At 44.8% G+C, this 17,459-nt stretch overlaps 1 protein-coding gene across 4 annotated transcripts in view; it reads left to right on the forward strand.

Annotated features, from left to right (window-relative positions):
- Positions 1-17,459, forward strand: part of Fhit (fragile histidine triad diadenosine triphosphatase) — a 1,425,825-nt gene that overhangs the window by 641,001 nt on the left and 767,365 nt on the right. The window contains exon 1 of one of the 4 annotated variants that reach the window (XM_041662666.1): positions 3,006-3,090. The exons of the other annotated variants lie outside the window; for them this stretch is intronic. The gene's annotated coding sequence lies outside the window, so the exon portion shown is untranslated. Of the gene's footprint in view, positions 1-3,005; positions 3,091-17,459 lie in introns of those variants that run through there. 4 annotated transcript variants of the gene reach the window in all.

The following is a 17,459-nucleotide window of genomic DNA, read 5'->3' on the forward strand; positions in this document are numbered from 1 at the left end:
TAAATTGAATATTTTTTAACAGTTTTGTACACATGTAAAGTATTCTGATTACTGTAACATCCCACATTCTCTAATCTCCCTTTCCCCATGACCCCGACCTCCATACAGCTCGGTCCTAACTTCATGCCCTTCTCATTCTTTGTGTGTTGACACCCCTTGAGATTAACCACGGGATTTTGTATACTATGAGTTTGCAGCTATCGATTGGAGGCTGGCCGTCTCCTCAGTGGGTCCGTAACCAAAGGCTGTAGCTTTGGCTCTTGCATAATCCATCAGTAGCCCAGAGTTTAGCAGGAAGAGGTAGCAGAGAGTCTGTTTTGTGGTGGATAAACAACCTGTCCTCAAATTATCGCTTTGGTGTGTATATGTGTCTAAGAATTACTGCATTCAAGTTCCCTTCTGATCTGCAAATGCTATCCCTGAAGCCAGTTGCTCTCCACAGATACCAGTCTCCCGTTGGGCTGCAGTCTTCCCAACTCTTTTATTCTTTCAAATAGAAATCTTATTTGATTACAAGAAGTATTAAGGGTTTCTCTTCGCTGGGTAAGCCTGAGTCTACAGTTTCGCATGGAGTCTTTTTGCTACTGGTTCTAGCACCTGCGGCCTTCTTAAATACAACCAGTGGCTATTGCTAGTGTCCACCTTTCTGGTGTTTATGGGTAAAAGAAATAGGAGTTGGTTTGCTTGTCATTGAAGGACTTTGGCAGATGAATGTCAGCCCACATTTAGATTCCCCATCTCTGCACCTGTTGTTCTGAGACATGACTCTCCATGCCCAGAACCCTCTCCTCATCTGTCTGTATCCATGCACACATGATTCATCATCACTGCCTAACGATCAGGCTGTTTACATCTCTGGCAGTTCCTATAGACCTTCCTTCTTATTCTAACACTATTGCCATGTACATACTATAATGCAAAATGCTTGGCAGACCGAGTTTTTGCGTCTTCCCTTTCATTCATGAGTTCTTCATTCAAATGATGCTGTCTATTTAGGCCCTGTACTTGAAGCTGTCATGATGACATGAAGGCAGGTGGGTGTCCCCAACCTCAGCAAGTTCACCATCAACTGTTGAGACAAGCCCATAAACAAGGGGAACACAGAGTGACGAGGGACAAGGACATGGGAATCCTATCTGGGCAGGGAGGGGTCTGAGAAGGCCGGGAATGTTCCAACTAAGCCAGGAGGAGGGGATGAAACAAGCTGATCACTGATGCTCTTAGTGGGTATCAGCAGAGAAATTTTGTTTTAAGCCCAGGAATTGGAGCATGTGGAGGGGCCCTAGGGTCACACTTAAGGAAGCCCCTGGATTCAAAGTGATAAATGTAGGAGCGAGCCATGATAAGCTCATATGAACAGATCACCCAAAGGAAGTTCTTTACTTTCAACCATTATCACCTGCCAGAGTAGGACTCAGCCATCGATAAATTTAATAGAGCCCTGATTCTCAGTGGTTTCCTGAGCACCACCCAAGAAAAGACCATCCAAAGGAAATGCCTAACGTTCCAACCACTGTAGATAGGATCACCTGTCAGCCAATCAGGGGTTCTGAACCTCAGAAACCCCTAACCCCTAACTTTACTACTATAAAAACCCTACTCTAACTGACCTGAAGCTCTCTGTTTATTCCAGTATGTTGGACATGCGGAGAGACTGAGTTTGCAAACTTGCATAAAATATAGGCTCTCTGAGACAATAAGGGACTCAGTCTCCTTGTTGGCTTTTGGGTGACTTCATGGATTTGGGCATAACAATAAAATGGATCGTGGTGTAGTCTGATTAGATTGGTGTCCAAGCCTTGGCTCTTCTCAATTCTTAAGTCGCTACCCTGCCTAGCATATGTGACTAGAGAGATGCCAGGATTGCACTGAGCTCATTTCTGCTCCCTGGAACACCCTTTCAGCCAAGCCTTACTGCCTGCTGCTTGGGAGTCCAGCTGGCATTTAGATGGCACTGTTATCAGGGAAACTGAAGCCCCCTTTGGGATTCATAGCCTCATTAATAAGAGAAGTTAGCCATGAACTCAAAGGGGAACTTGAGGAAGATTTTATTAAAATTTAGGGAAAAACAATGGGGGTGGGTGAGCTTTAAACTCCAGCAGCCAGGGCAAGAGGGAGAGAGAGAGAGGCCATTTCAGTTCAATAGATTTGGACTAGCAGCCACAGGGCAAAAGGAGAGGGGGTTTCAGAGCAAGAGTGAAAACGCCCAGGGTGTGAGGGAAAGCATTCTAAACCTTTGGCCAGTATTATAAAAAGGAATAAAGAAACGTAAAAACAGTAAGTTACAGTTTCCTGAGTCCTCAGAAACAGGCAGGCTGATGCCATGTGTTGTCTGAAAGAGCAACAAGCATCTCGTGGAGAAAGGTTTCTGGATAGGACAGGCGCGAGTCTCACTGATGGGGTAATTGTTTCCTTAGGATAGCCTGAGAGGCCAGGTCTTTCTACCTAGAGCTAGAGTTGGAACTTGAACAAAGACACCTTCCGTTTTTCAAATAACTCGAATTCCAAAGCAGACTTTCAGCTGTCTCCGGTGACCTGGAGGCTGGAGGTGGGGTCTCCAATTCAAAGGTCCTGTAGCCACAGGACTTTTTCCGGGCCCTACTCCAAATCTGTGGGGGAAAGTTAGAGTAGAGAAAGAGGTATAGGGGAGGGGAGGATGGGGGCTAACAATTTCTGAGCTAAACCTCAAGCCTACATGGCCTGGCTGCTAAACTGCTGATTTCCCTCACACGAGAGACCGGCGAGCAGGAAGAGGCTGTCCGCAAGAGTTACCCCAGCACCCCTAGACTGCTTAGCTCGTGATTTATTTAGGAAATAAAACAGCGCCGTGAGAATCTTGCAAACAGAAGTGAGCACACAGTGGCATACCAGGAAGTAGGAGTCTCTGCCCGTGTGTGAGCCGGGAGAAAGGTCAGAATCGGCCCAGAGAGCGCGCGTTTGCCCCACCCCCACCGCAGCATTTAATTGGGGCGGCTGCTCTTTGATCTCACTTCCTGAGAGCCAAAGCAGAGAATTGCCTGCCTGAGCCGTCCTCTGCTGCCTTGGCCTTCTCTACACCCTGTGGATCAGTCCTCTGCTTGGGAAACACAGGTACCATTAGTTCCCAGAGTACACAAATCCACCCTGGAGGCTGCTGGGATCGGACACCACTGTGGGAGGAAGCCGTTTTTTGCAGTTACGACTCTTTTCTCTACTCCTGATGGGCCTTTGTTTAGGCCACTGGAGTCGGGGGAGAAAAATTGCACGTGCTTTTCAGCAGAAATTCAAACCTCAAAGATAAGCACTTTTGTAAAGGAAATGAGACACCCCGGGGGGGATGGCCGCCGGTGTTCCTGGGACTTCCCCTGGTGGTTTCCCAATGAAGTGTGGCAGCCTCCTGACTTGGGTTCTTGTCAGTGGGGAAGAGACTCAGCTCTGCACTGTCGCCCTCAACAGCCTAAAGTCTTCACTTAGTCTTTTAGGGACCTCACCTCAGACCAAAACAGAATTTGCTGCTTCAGTATGGAAAAGAATTTCATGACTAGCCAGTATGAGAAGCCGTTAAAGATTGTATCACAGTTATTATGGCCATTTGGTGGTTATCGGTCTTAGGAGATCACTTAGAAGCTTTTTCTTTAAGACTGGAGAGATGGCTTAGGGAAGAGCACAGACCACTTGTGTGTGGACCTGAGTTCAAGCTCCATTCATATCAGGGGAATGATGACCCCTGTAGCTCCAGACAAACCAGTGTCCTCTTCTGACCTCCAAGGGGACCTTGACACGCTCGTGGGTGTGCACCCCCCCCTCTAAAAATTTAAAAAGATGAAGGAACACTTTTTCTCTTGTATCTGTTTTGACCAGTGAGGTTGTAGGGTATCTCTGGGGGAGTGTTAGCTGGGCTTATAACCCGAGAAGGTAAAAACTAGACCCACCAGTATTGCACAAGAGCTTTCCTGGGGCCCCTTCCCTGTAGATGGGGTTTCTGGTGAGATTCCTAGGAAATTGTAGAAGGCAAGGAGCCCTTCCGCAGTTGCTAATTCTGCTGGAATGTTTGCTTCTCTGCTGGGAGGGGCTTCAGTCTTCTCCTAGGCTGGGGCTCCTTTCTCAGGTCCCCATAATTTTCTGCCTTTGTGTCTTCCCTGCCCTGCCTTCAAGAGTGTCATGCAAATGACTCCTCATCCCCTGAGTGCGGCTGTGTGGCTCTAAGGTGAGGCAAGTGTGGGGCGAATTCCAGCCTTGACCTTCAGTAGACTGTGGTACGAGTCCGGGCTCTCAGCTTTGGGACTTAAGGGAATTATTTCATGTTGGGGACATCATGCGATTCACATTGGAGGATAATAGAAGGTACCTTGTATCATTCTCACAAGAATGAATGAAAAATGCTAGTCTAGCATCCCTCTGCCGAGCATCCATCAGCTGTGCTTGAAAAACTTTGCTGACTTCCTGGCTCTGGTTGTCCATTCAAGAACCCCTTTCCCTTTTACAGACTTAGGAACCAGCCAGTAATTTCCACAGTAAGTTATGGCAGGGACATGTGACCTAGGTCAAGACAAATTCTAAACCTTAGCCAAGATCCTCTTCCATCCATGTGTTGTTCAACTTTGACTTATGTTCCAGAACATAGATGACCATTGCCATGTATGGAGAAGGGGGGAAGTCACAGGATGCACAGAGAAGGCTGATTGAATTCAGCCGGGTGGCAGGACAGCATGTCAGTTGTGCATGTGTGTGATCTTTTGGACAGTATTGGCTGTGGATTTTATTTATCATATCTATTATATTGATCAAGTCCCTACTGTATTTAGATACATGCATAAAGGCTAATGTGTAATAGGTATTATATCCAATAAAGAGAAAAAGTATTACTTATGAAATACGAAGTGAATCTAGCCTAAGGATTCTGTTGAGTAATTAAAAGTGTGTGTGTGTGTATGTGTGCACGCGTGCATGTGTGTGCACAGAAAGAGTCCGGTTACTGATTCTTCAGGCTGCATTGGAATTGGAGATTTTTACATTTACTTTCGGTAAATTGTTAGCCTAGTTAGTAGTGAAGGCTGTTACTTTGCATTGTCCATTGCAAGTGACCATTGTTTAAAAATCTATGCACCAAAAACCACAGAATAGACTTGCAAGTCGTATTGAGTCTTCAACAAAAGGCAGCCACTTGGTGTAGTCTATCCCAAAGCAGTTCTTGGTTAGAGGCTGAGAAGATGAGAAGAGAGCTCAGTTGATAAGGGCTTAAGTAGAACCCCAAAGCCCACATAAAACAGTTGAAAGTCGTGGCATAAGTCTATAATCTTGGAGTTGTAGAGATGGAGACAGATGGACTCTGGGTTCCTGGCCAGCTAGCCAAGCCTATTCTGCAAGCCCCATGCTGGTCAGACCATGTCTCAGAAAACGTGGTGATTGGTACCTGAGAAACAACAGCTGAGGTTGACTTCTGGGCTTCACAGGTAACAACAAATGTATACCCCATCACTACCACAAACACACAATGCATGAGAGAGAGAGAGAGAGAGAGAGAGAGAGAGAGAGAGAGAGAGAAGGAGAGAGAGATATCTTTGGCTAGTGAAATACTACAGGTTATATTCTGCAGTTGGATGTGGGCTTTAATACAACTGAACTTCCATGAATTCTGTAAGAATGAAACCCATTTGATCAGATTACCTTATTTCTTCTCAGTGCTGATCGAACACGGGATGTTTTCTTTAAGTAATGTATGTTAAATCTCCCATAGCAAACTGGAGGAGCATTATCTTGGTCTAAGCTTTCAATTTAGAAAGGAATTGCAAAGAGCAAAGAAATGACCTGCCCCAGTTTGCTAGATGGCAGGTCTCTTCTTTCTATGCCTGGGCTGCAAATCAGGCGTGATTATCTTGTACTTGAAGGGGGAATTTAAGGAAAGCGAGTTCTCCGTCTAATGGACTTTACCTGGGGCTCTTATTAACTTGCTTTCTAATCCTTTCTGCATTTTGTATTTAAAAAATACTTTCCTTCCGGCCGAGGGTACTTAATAGCATTTTGTGTAACTTCCCAACTCATAAGGTTTCTCAATGCCTTCCAAAATCTGCTTTTCTTTACTTCACATCCCCAGGACTACCGCACTTACACAAATGCCACTATCCTTTGTTCCTCGTCTTGAACGTACCCCAGGGGACAACTTTGGCGATCTGCTTTTTATTCCCAGTCTATATGCAAATTCCTGCATACTGTAAATTTTTTTTCACACATTCTCCTCAGAAGCCTAAAGACTTCTGCATAATCTGTTCCTTAAAAGAAAATTAATTGATATTAATTAATCTTTTTTCCCTGGATGACATTTTTTTCTTGATCTCTATGTTGGTAATACATCATTCAGTGTTCCTAATAACAGCTTGTGGCCGTGCCACTTATTCACTGGAGTTATTAAGTGCCCAGAGTGTTTCTTCTCAGGATGTGCCTTACAGAGAAAAATTGCAGGTCTTGCTTGCCAGTCTTCTGCAACCTACAGCAGCTATGAGGTGTTCTGAGCTCTCTGGGATGAGTGCCCTTTTTACTTCCTTCTTGCTTGACAGTAATTGTGAATTCACTGATTCAGTCCAGCAGATACTTGTCTCCTCTGCATCCAAACAAGTATGAGGATGTTGAGGTGGGCTTTGTCGTCGTTGTTACAATGTAGGCGTCACTTCTGATCCCAAAGGGCTGTCACTGCGCTGAGTGAAGTTCAGCTATGAAGGCTGAGCAAGAGCCCCGTTTGACGGCGTTGCAGATGTCAGGGGTGTAGAGCGTGATACACATGGTGGCAAGGGATTTCCCAAAGGAACCACGCATCACTAGCATCCTCAGTACCAGCCTAGAGCTTATGAGAAGACCAGCAAACTCAGAAACTACTGGAATCATTGTTGCTCCCCACCCCTTTCCTGGTCTCTCCACCGCTGCTCCTCTTCACATGTTAGATACTCACAGGACTCCATACTCTGAAAATGTCTTCATGGTGAGAAGTCGATAATTTCACCTGGGTTAGACGAGTTGAAATATAATCCTGTAGGACACTTTTCTTTTTCTCTTCTTCATCTTCAGTATGTTTTTTTCTGAAACCTCTTTGGGGTTATGATAATGTAGACTCACCTTTATGTTAAACATCATATTTTTATTTCCATGTGTTTCCTATCTAGTGCTTATAGTGGCCTTATGAAGTATTGCTCCCAAAATTCACTTGCCCCTTGAGGTCACCTAGGGAGTGTCAAAAATTGAGGTGATGGCTACATGCTGAAATCTCACATGCTAGTAAGTTAATAAGATGCAAATTATCTCTCAAGGCGTTGCATTTTAAAACATACACTCTGGCTCGTTGCTGTATATATACCTGTAATTCCAGCATACAAGAGGCTGAGGCAGAGGAACAAAAGTTCCAGGCCAGCGTGGGCTGCATAAACAGACCGGACAAACAAACAAGCATCCCAGAGCACTAAACTACCAAGCATTTCCGCCAGGCAAATAGGGACGCTGAGAGTTAGAAACCAACCGTAATCTTCAAACACAGAGACAGCCTTACAGGTTTATTACTCCAGAGATGTGTCCTCGGAGAAGTAGTGATAGCTCCCTGCCTTCCCTCTCATCTTCACCTCTTGGTTCCTTCCCTGAACACGATCAATAAAAGCTCAGACAAATTGGGGTTCAACCTGAAGGTCAGAAAAGCAAAACAACCAGCCACTGGCTCTTACCTCTATCTCAGTCCAAAATGGCGACCCTGCCTCAAGGAATCTCAGAATGAAACTGTGACGGAGAGCTGTCTCCTCTCTTCTTATATTCCTCTCTAGTTCTGGGATTAAAGGCATGTACCACTACCACCCAATTTCTATGACAAACTAGTGTGGCTACTTTGATTAAAGGTGTATGTCACCACTGCCTGGTCTGTAAGGCTGACCAGTGTGTCTATTTTACTCTCTGAACTTCAGGCAAGCTTTATTTATTAAAATAGAAACTATACTACCTTATCTCTCTCTTTCTCCTTCCTTCCTTCCTTCCTTCCTTCCTTCCTTTCTTCCTTCCTAAATACATGGGTATTAAGATAGATAAATGGATAGATAGACAGATAGATGATAGGTAGAAAGGAAAGAAAGAGGATGAAGGGGAAAGGAAGAAAGACAGAGAGATGATAGAGATACCCTAAGTAGGCAGGGCTTCCTCAAGACAGAAAATTTCAGGATTTTCCTTCCATCTTCCCACAGATTCTCAGCAAGGCCTATTAACTAAACAATGAATCCAATTTGTAAAATAATTGGCTTTGAAATAAAATTCTCCTTTGGGAAAAAAATTCCAGTTCTTCCTTAGAATTCTGGAAGGAACTGGATTAGTTTTCTTGGGTGACCATGAGCTATCTGTAGAAGCACCCAGAAATAGAGAAATGCTGGTAGCAACATAAGCTCAGAGGCCATTAACTGTTCTATATCCTGGAACCTGAAAATAGAATTCCATTTTTTAAAAAAAATATTCCCTGGAATTCTACCTTGCCCTTTGTCAACCTCCTGCTGAATTTGGTAGAAAATGTACACAAAAATAGATCAGCTATAACAGGAGATACATTTGGGTTTGAGGCCCAGAACAGATATGTGCTTGGAGGAAATCGTGCTGGGGACTGGGAGGGCGGGAGGCCTGGCTTTACAAGTCTTAGTTTACAGAGACAAGAGCAGACATTGGACTGGAAAGAGAGGGTCTCCGCCATGAGGACACATGAGCACACATCTTTGAAAGTGTGTTAAGTGGGATGCTGACTTCTGAGGATACTTTATCCCATGTGCAGCGATGATGGTGGTGGCGGCTGGCCTCAGAATAACTCCTCCTTAATGAGCAAGGTCAAGGGGAGGAGCTCTACCGACAGCTGAAGAACTCTTTAGAAGCAGACTTTCTGGAGACTTAAAGGTTGGCTTCCTGACCTGAGTTCTTTGCTTTAGGCATTGGACTCTGTTTCTGAAGTGTCGAGAGGTCTGAAGATGATTCGACTCTCATTGTCAACTTTTGACTATGTAGCGTGGAAACTCAGGGTCTAGTTTTTAAACCAGGGTTTTCTGCACTTGTCTATGGAATTTCAACTACTGTTCATTTTGTTTTAAGATCAGTATTATTTTCCTCCTTCCTTACATCTATGCTATATTACCCTGTTATCTTTCTTTTTAGGAAAAAGCAGGTCAGACTTTCATGGCGAGGAAGAGAGAAGGAGGAACTAGGCATTATGGCCGTTATCCATCAGCTCTAAGAGGTGTGGAGATTCAAACTGTTTCATTTTGCATTTGGGGTCAGAGCAGTTCCAGGTAGACCAGAGGGCCTGGATGTTGCTTGGTAGTGTTATTACGCAGTGCTAGGTACTGGTTCTTCTGATCCCCTGTGCCCTACTGCAACTCCTCCCTGTATTCTCTCAACATCTCTAGCGCTCTTGCTTGGCTCTGTAGTCCATTCTCTTTCTTAGAACTTTCTTTCTTTCTTTTTTTTTTTTTAGTTTTTCGAGACAGGGTTTCTCTATGGTTTTGGAGCCTGTCCTGGAACTAGCTCTTGTAGACCAGGCTGGTCTCGAACTCACAAAGATCCGCCTGCCTCTGCCTCCCAAATGCTGGGATTAAAGGCGTGCGCCACCACCGCCCGGCAGAACTTTCTTTCTTAATTCACTCCAATGGATACCCTGTCAATATAAGCAAAGTTTTAATGATTTAGCCCTATATCTGTGTATTTTATTCAAGCTTAGCTTGGGTGAAGGTTTCCTTTAAAGGGTCTGGAGATCCCTCCTCCAAAGCAACTCTTTTTTTTTTTTTTTTTTTTTTTTTTTTTGCTCTTTGGTTCTCACAATTCTCAAACAGTGAAACCAACCAAAGAATGAGTAGACAGTTTGTGGCTTTAGTCTTAGCCAAGGCGGCTAGCTCAGGACTTAGCAAAGTCTTAAGAAATAAATGATTTACCTAATTTTCTATTAATAATAATTACCTAAGTTTCTAGTAATCAACTGGTTGTTATTTTACCTAAAGACAATTAGATGACTTCCTTACTTTTCTGTCTATTTAAAAATTGTATTTTTCAGATTTATACATTCTGGGCAATCAAATTGCTGCAGATTCTGAGGGAGTAGGTCTGTGGTGGAGTGGGGGCTGAGAATTCATATTCCTCTCATCTGAGTGGTAAGAGGTCTAGTATTGAACCCTCTGATTTGGCAAACTATCGTGATCTTTTATCTGAAGTGTAGTGTTGATTGCCTTTGGGTGGGCTACTCAGTCTAGGGTTAGTAACCCACCTGGCAGTCAGTTATTCCAGGGTCACGGAGAGGCACCACCTGGAAGATAATGGGCTAGGAAAGCGGAATGAGGCTAAGCGAGAATTCTTGTCAAAGCCTCCGTTTATTAGAGACGGGGTACAACTTTTATAGGGTAAAGAGTTGGGGGGTGGGCACAGGGGCCTGGGCTCTTGCCGCGTGGTTCACGTTGGTCACATGGTCCGAGTTGGTCACGTAGGCAGGAGGTTGTCTTCGGTCAGGTCACTGTAGGCCAAGAAGTCACGAGTTGACACACCTAGATCCCTAGATAGTTTGGAATGTGGGGTGGGTTCCGCTAACAGATAGCTCCCATTAACAGCCAATTTGGGTGTGGGGTAGGCTCTGTCAATAGAACGATTCCTAACACAATTAAGGGTGTGGGGTTCTCTGCAGACTCCCCAGGGTGATGGTTCCTGTAATGATTTTAGGAGGAAATTGGCTCCTAACAGTGTAGCTTTCTCTTAAAACCTGGGAATGGGGGATGGGCAGGCCACGCTAAGTAACAAGTAGTCTGCATAGCTTGCTTCGTGACTCCTGCTCTCTGAGGAACTGCACCTGGCCAGCTCGTCTCCAGTGCATCCCAATGTCATGTTCACCTACATGAAACCATTCTATTTTCGCCTAGCTCACTTAACTAACTGTCTGAAAACTGTGTTTTTACTTTTTTGGGGGTGGAATCAGAGATTGGAGCCTGATTTTCTCAGTTAACTACTGGCTGCTCATCATTGTGAATGGCAAAATTGAAGCCATGTAGTTGTCAAATGCTGTAACCGGGAGTAATTACCATAGGCCAACCTGACTACACATGGGGACTATTTCCTTCATTGTATATCTAGGCCCTTACAAAGGCCGGTTTGTGATATTGTTGAATAATGAATGAGCACCTGAACTAAACACGTAGAAGACACCACGAGTTCATTAAGTTTCTAATAATCAACTGGCTGATGTCACTTTATCTAAATATAATCTGTCGATTTAAAAATTGTCTTTTTCAGATTTATGCATTCTGGGCAATAAAAAGTGGGATATGTTTTGATATTAAGCCATCAGTAGCAGTCTCTTTAAATTATTTTACCTTTTCAAGATCTTTTTCCTCTTGTCTAGAGGCTGCTAAAGATGGCTCTGTTTGGTCAGAGCCCATTGTGCACGGACACAGGCAAGCCCCGGTGCAGGCATTATTGAGAAAGAATGAGCCACCAGGCTTCTGTCTTCACCCCCATTTTCCTTCAAATGGTATCAGAACCACAAATTTCAGTCCCTGAGCTATCTTTTTTTTTTAAGGTCAGCTTGGATAATGGCCTGGATTTTTTTTTTGTTGTTGTTGTTCATTTCTCCAAGAAGAATGGACTATTCACCTGTACTCTGTCCAAATGGCTATTGCAGATTTGGTCATTTCAACACCCTTGATGGAAGTTGACTTTTTTTTTCTTCTTCTCATCTAAGGCTAGGGGGGAAAATGGCTCAAACAATCTCTGACTATCTTTTGCTCAATCAGTGTCAACTTGCAGGGATTTGTGCTCTTACTCCTTGGCTGTAACTGTCTTAATCATGGATGGGAAAGGAGAGAGAGGGAATACATTAATTTTGTTGATAAAAATTTGTCTTTGGAGCTGGGGAGCTGACTCAGGTGGTGAAGTATTAGCCAGGGATTTGAATTAGATCCTCTTAATGAGTTCTGAGCCAGTAAGAAACCCTGTCTCAATAAATAAGTAGAGAAATAAATAAATGATGGTTATGTGGTACCTAAGGAGCACCCAGAATTATCCTCTGGCTTCCACATACATATACATGCCTGCACATTACTTGTGTGCGCATACGCATACATACACACACACACACAGTCTGTGTTCAGGTACTTTGAAAGAATAGTTGCATGGAAGTTTGGCCTGCATGTTGACACATGTGACCTGGGCTGCCATCTAAGGTCATGTTGATGTCTGTGATCTGCTGCTGTGGAGGACCATGTTAAGGTTCATGGCCCATGTTACCACGGGAGGCCTTGGGATGGTCCATAATCTGTGCTCCCTCCTGAAGCCTTGTTGATGCCCGTGGCCCGTGCTGTAACCAGACACCACGTGGAAGTCTGTGATCTGTGCTGCTGCTGACTAAGAAGGGCAGGGAAGCTTCTTTTTTGATTTTAAATTTTTATTCATTTTACATACCAACCACAGTTACCCCTCCTTCCCCTCCTCCTAATTCCCCCACCTCCCCACACCCCTCATCCACTGAGATGGTAAGGCCTCCCAGGAGAGTCAATAAAACCTGGCACATCAAGTTGAGGCAGGACCAAGCCCCTCCCCTCTGCATCAAGGTTGAGCAAGGCATCCCACCATAGGGAATGGGCTCCAAAAAAGCCAGCTCATGCACCATGGATAGATCCTGTTCCCACTGTCAGGGGCCCCACAAACAGACCAAGCCACACAACTGTCACTCATATTCAGAGGACCTAGTTCAGTCCCATGCAGGCTCCCCAGCTATAGGTCCAGTGTCTGTGTGCTCCCACTAGCTCGGGTCAGCTTTCTCCGTGTCCCCCCTCTGCATGCACGCCCTCATCCCCGCATGAACTTGGCCCCTTTGCTCATACAATCCCTCCTCCCTCCCTCTCTTTGACTGGACTCGCAGAGCCTGGCCCAGTGCTTGGCTGTGCATCTCTGCATCTGCTTCAGGGAAGCTTCTTTAGCATGGTATGAATGACTGCGGATTCGCCCTGGAGAATGAGAGACATAGAAACAGTCTAGACAGGAAGCTATGGGAGAGAACGCTGTGATAGAGATACTGAAGTGTAGCTCCTCACAGCTTATAGCTTCCAGTAGGGGTGGTCGGGAAGGACCCAGTTTTCTTTAAGGGGCTGGCCACTGAGAGTCTGACCATGCTCCAGTGGCTATATGGGCAGCACAAATTGGACTTCTTATTTTCTTCTCTTTTTCTTCTTTTGTTTTGGAGGAGCTCACAAGGGTGAGGGGTGAGCCTGGGAGGGCTGGGAAGTGAATGTGATTGAGGCACATTATGTGAAATTTCCAAATAATCAATAATAATATTATGTTAAAAATAAGTGTGTCAACGGGGTCTCTGCTTCTTTACCGCAGCGAAGGCCTTGGCCCACTTCCTACTGTAACCCATCCATTAGGTTAAATACCAACTATTTTGATTCTTTGTTTTTGGAGAGGATGGGCTCTTAAGTCGACCATCCTTTAGACTGGAAGAGTGGGCCCTTCCAAGGGTCTTTGAACCAAACTTGAGTGGTAGCAACAGGGACACGGGAGAGGGCCAGGAGTGAATTCACTTTGCAATCATCTGACGCTCACTCACCCTGTGCTAGTGGCAATGGGTGTGAGGGCAAACGACAGGCTCATTTTCTCTTCAGAAAAAGAACTCTCTCTCTAGCCTCTATCTGTGGCCCTTACTTCCGTCTTTCCTCACTACCACACATGCTATGTTAAGATGAATGTCCCCTACCCTGCCTGGAGACAACCTGGCGCTTACTGAGCCAATGCTGACATGCTCGTGAAGGGAGGCTCATAACCTAAAGTAGGATAGGGATTGCTTCCTCTCCTTCCTCCCTTCCTGTGCCATGGAAGGTGCACATCTCAGAGTCTTCACGGTGAGCCAGTCAGGCAAGGCCCACACGATTTTTCTTATAGACTCATACTGTCCACCTGGCCTCTCAGTGGTGGTGGAACAGAAGAGTTCACGTGACTTCTAGCCCAAGTCAAGTTAATGTTTCCCTGTAGATTCTCAAAGGTGAATGGCAACGGCTCAGTCATTCATAAAGCTCTTTCGCCTTCCATGCACAGCTCGGATCTGAGTTGTAGGGAAGGCCTATAAGCAACCTGGACTTTGGACAGCTTTCCCTGCTTCAAAGGAGATCACTGTCTAGATGATGTAGAGAAACAGATGTACACTTACGTTTGTGTGCAGGCTGTGTATTTGGTTTGCTCTAGGAAGCGGGTGGGATGGGGAGCAGAATGACCACGTACACACCTTCATGTGCCATGTTCATTCCTGTGGATAAAACCTCCTTCTCGTGTGACAAATTGTGTTGATAGCCATGGTGAGGGAAGAAAGTGACTCCAAATCTTATTGGCATGTTGGCTTACTTATGCGCTTAAAACTATGCCGTGAGTTCCAAGACAACTAGGGTTGTTACACAGATAAACTCCATCCTCAAATCCCCCAACCCTGTCTTGAAACTCCCTCCACCCACCTCCCCCCAAAAAGAAAAAAATTATGCAGTTTGCACATCAGAGCAAACCATATCATACTTTCGTATTCTTAACTGTTATCTGGAACTTTTTTGAGTTATCACAAGAAATATCTGCACTTGACTCCCTAAAATGTAGGGTACTATCTGGCCCTCAGCAACCTGGCATGCATCCAGGAAAAATGCTGCCATAAGGCGGGTGGTTTCCATGGCCACCAATGTAGGGAGCCTCCAACATCTTAGCAAATAGACTTAAGCATTAGGAAGGTTTGGAAAACAATTGTATTTGCTTGAGAATGTGCGTAGGGTAGGTAGGTTTATAGGGAAGTTCGTAAGTCCCCACAAAAGGCAGATGCTTCTCACATTCTAGAACTGGGAGGTTAAACAGCCCCAGATACCTATGCTTCTACTCAGGAGATTAATGGGGACAGGAAGGTCTGTGTTAGCACACCCTGGCTAGGTAAGAGAACTTTTGCGGCATAGCTTTGGAGGAGCTGAATATCACACTAAACACTGGTCTCTCAAGAAAAAGCAATCGCACCAGTGATTAGAAAGGAAACATCAATAAGGAGGCAATAAATCCTTATGAAATGAAAACTTGCTGGGAATGTCCTTATAGCAAATCAAAGGCCAGCAGGGAAATCTCACTAGCAATGGCCAGAGAGACATTATGAGAGGCAGTGACTGTAACCAGGTGTGCTGTAGGAAGTGTGGGTCCCAGCTTTTGGCATCCTTTCTAAATGATGCTTCGTGCTTTCTCGCCTTGCACAGAATTTCATGGGAGTCAATACCACAGGGAAATTTTTAATTGTCTCCTTATTTCTCCGCATTCCTTGTACTGTTAAAAATTAATACTACTGTGGATCTACAGGGTTTGCTCATTAGTAATAGGCTTGACATTTGCTAATATAAAACTATGAATAAACCCACTAATTTAAAAATTATGTCACAATCAGAATGTTCCTGTGGAAGCTGGAAGCCCAGGGAAAAAATGTGGTCTTTAGATATTTATTAGCAAGACGATTAGTCAGGAGATTACCACAGAATGCGATATTTCAATGCCGGGAGTTTATTATTTGTGCTCCTTACTGAAAAAGCCCAGGTGCTGGCCGATGCACACGTGACCACATCTTCGTCTGAAATTGGTGGAACCATCTCAGCTGCCGTGAACGGTGTCTGTAGATCATTAGTCCAAAGCCTGAGCTTGGAATGACAACTATGCCTTTTGTTAATATGGTGTATATTCATCACGGACAGCGCTGTGCTCCCTAGAGACAATCTCTTTCAAGTACACAATGTATTCAGCTACATTCACTCCCGGATTCTGAAATTCCCACCTGTGCCTCTCTCTTCCCTGCCTCTCCTTCCTTCCCCAGTCTTCATTCTGCTTTTGTGTCTTAAAGCGGCATCCCTAAACATATCCACAGGGGAAAGAAAGCATGGGATGTTGGCCTCTTGGTGTCTGGCTCCTTCTTATACTGTGATCTCCATCTGCATAACCTTTCCAGTGAGTGACGTAATTTCACTGTATGAAAGTGAGTCTGAGAGATTAGGATGCCTTTCCCTTCTTCTGCATGTGGAGGTCCGGCTTCCATGGCACTGTTGAGGATGCTGGCTTTTCTCCAGTGTGTGTGTTCACCTTCTTTCAAAAATCAAATGGCTGTATCTGTGTGGGTTTAATTGTCAGTCCTCTATTGTATCCTACTAATCAATGGGTCTGTCCATGTGCCGGTACCACACTGTTTTAGTTACTATAACCCCGCAGTATAACTTAACCTATAGGTGACGCCTCCAGGATACTCATTTGCTCAGCACTGTGTTGACTCTCTGAGAGTTCTTTTTTTTTTTTTTTGTGCTTCTGCATGAATGTCTGAATTTTATTTTGTGTCAAATGCCACTGAAATTTTAATGGAAACTGCAGTGATTCTTTAGAACACTTTTGATATTACAGACATTTACAACACTTCAGCCCCTCTATGACCATAGGAGGGCTTTCAGTTTTCTAAGATCTTCAATTTCCTCCATGTTTTAAAATGAACACAGAGATTTTCTTTATTTTACTTTTCTCCTCCTCCTCCTCCTCCTCCTCCTCCTCCTCCTCCTCCTCCTCCTCTTCCTCCTCCTCCTCCTCCTCCTCCTCCTCCTCCTCTTCTTCTCCTTTCTCCTCCTTTATTTGTTTTGTTTGTTTGGTTTTCACAAGACAGGGTTTCTCTGTGTAGTCCTGTCTGCCCTGGAACTACCTCTGTAGATCAGGCTGGCCTCTAACTCTGAGATCCGCCTTCCTCTTTCTCCTGAGTGCTGGGTTTAAAGGCACGTGCCCCCACTACCAGGCTGAGACCTTTATTTCTTTGTTCAGGTTTATCCCTAAGCATTTTATTCATTTTGGAGGCTGCTGTGACTGAGCTTTGTCTGTTCTCTTTTCCACTGTGTTTATTCCTAGTAAATGGACAGGCTGTTGGTGTTGCTTTGTATGCGGCTAGTTCGCTAGAAGTGGTTACCAGCTTGGGATCTTCTGGTAGGTCTCTTATGCTCATATCGTTTGCAGACAGGGGTATTTTACTTCCTTTCCTTTGCTATTGTTTTTATTGCACTTATTAGAAAATCAAGACAATTTGCATTCCAAGTGATTTTTGAAATGTATGTGGTACTTCCTTTCATTTTGCTGTATTGTAATGTTTGGTTTTCTCCTAAACTTTGCTTGTTTGATGTTCTAGCTTGGTTTAGTCTTTCCTGTGGCCTCGTGGAAGTGCCGAGCTCATCAGTATACAGGTTCTCTTCAGTTATGTTCTTTAGTGCAGACATAGGGGTTTTGATCCTACTCTAGGCTTTGTGGGAGCCTAGCCAGTTTGGATGTTCACCTTCCTAGACCTGGATGGAGAGGGGAGGACCTTGGACTTTCCACAGGGCAGGGAACCCTGACTGCTCTTCGGACTGGAGAGGGAGGGGGAGAGGAGTGGGGGGAGGGGGAGAGGGGCGGGAGGAGGGGGAGGGAAATGGGAGGCT

This window comes from Microtus oregoni, unplaced genomic scaffold, assembly GCF_018167655.1.
Source record: "Microtus oregoni isolate MIOR12 unplaced genomic scaffold, Mior012 000013F_ref0000133, whole genome shotgun sequence".
NCBI classification, from domain to species: domain Eukaryota; kingdom Metazoa; phylum Chordata; class Mammalia; order Rodentia; family Cricetidae; genus Microtus; species Microtus oregoni.